We start from the raw sequence: 1,624 nt of genomic DNA on the forward strand, positions 1-1,624 counted from the left end.
GAGACTTCATGAACCTCGCGTACACCCTAACTCTCATTATAGGAAGAAGCAGTAATGATAGCAATCCCTTTTGCCTTCTCGGATAGAGCCTACGAATCGGGGGGGGGGCTGGTGTGGAAGATCTCGGTCATGGTTGATCTTGGTCGTGATTGATCGCCCCCCCCCCAACCCCAAGATGCATATCGATCGATCACCAATCACTAGTTTCTATTTCTCCTTTTCCGGAAAACATAGTAGAATAGTCACAGGATACTTATAGAGGTATAAGGAATATCTTGGAAAGGAGAAGAAAAAAACTCTTAGGAGACAAGAGAAACGAAGGCAGTTAGCAGTAGAATAATACCAATCATCAATCCGAATGAATAAGAAGATACTCTCCCGCCCATGGAACCCCACGATCCGTATCGATATCAATAATTGCAGGCGGGTGGAGGATCCATAAACTTGAATCCATAAATGGAATGAATGAGTCTACGGGGGGAAAGTATGGATAAGGGGTGAAAAATGAAGAAAAAAGGGGAAAGAGAACGTGAGGGGGAGGGGGGGGAAGTGGGGGATAGTCGGGATGAAGAAAATGAATCGGAGCTTTGCGAAACGAAAGTAGCAGTTTATGGAAAGGGTGGAATTGGTAAGTCAACAACAAGTTGTAATATATCAATAGCTTTGGCGAGACGCGGAAACGGGTATTGCAAATTGGATGTGATCCGAAACATGATAGTACTTTCACCCCCACGGGATTCTTGATACCTACCATTATAGACACTTTGCAATCGAAGGATTACCACTATGAAGATGTGTGGCCTGAGGATGTCATTTATAAGGGTTATGGCGGAGTGGATCGTGTTGAAGCAGGGGGACCACCTGCGGGAGCTGGTTGTGGGGGATACGTAGTGGGAGAAACGGTTAAATCATCGAAAGAATCGAATGCTTCTTATGAATATGATACTACTCTATTCGACGTTTTAGGGGACGTAGTCCGTGGAGGTTTTGCCGCTCCATCGAATCATGCGGATTATTGCATTATTATCACGGATAATGGATTCGATGCCCCTTTTGCAGCAAATCGTATTGCTGCGTCGGTTAGGGAGAAGGCACATACCCACCCATTGCGATTAGCAGGTTTGGTGGGGAATCGGACATCTAGGAGAGATCTCATTGATAAACATGTAGAAGCCTGCCCGATGCCTGTGCTGGAAGTGTTGCCTCTCATTGAGGACATTCGGGTCTCGAGGGTGAAGGGGAAAACATTGTTTGAAACGGCTGAATGTCAATCAGATCTCAATTATGTTTGTGATTTCCATCCCAATGTGGCGGATCAGATATTGTCTCGACCAGAAGGGGTTGTGCCAAGGGAAATTCCAGATAGAGAATTATTCAGTCTGCTCTCCGATTTCTATCTGAATCCCGATGGTGGGGGGCAGAGGAATGCCCAGCAAACTCAACAGGATATTCTGCTTGATTTTACGATGATTCGAAACCGAAACTGCAAATTTCTTGTATGTGTACCCTTTCTGAGGAAACCCTTTCACGAAGACTCCCGAAACTCTCACTTTTGAATGTGAAACCGGAAATTATCACACTTCTTGCCCCATTAGTTGTGTGGCTTGGTTATATCAAAAGATCG

This window comes from Dipteris shenzhenensis, unplaced genomic scaffold, assembly GCF_047967505.1.
Source record: "Dipteris shenzhenensis isolate YYH24624 ecotype China unplaced genomic scaffold, Dip_SZ_1.0 scaf0509, whole genome shotgun sequence".
Classification (NCBI taxonomy): domain Eukaryota; kingdom Viridiplantae; phylum Streptophyta; class Polypodiopsida; order Gleicheniales; family Dipteridaceae; genus Dipteris; species Dipteris shenzhenensis.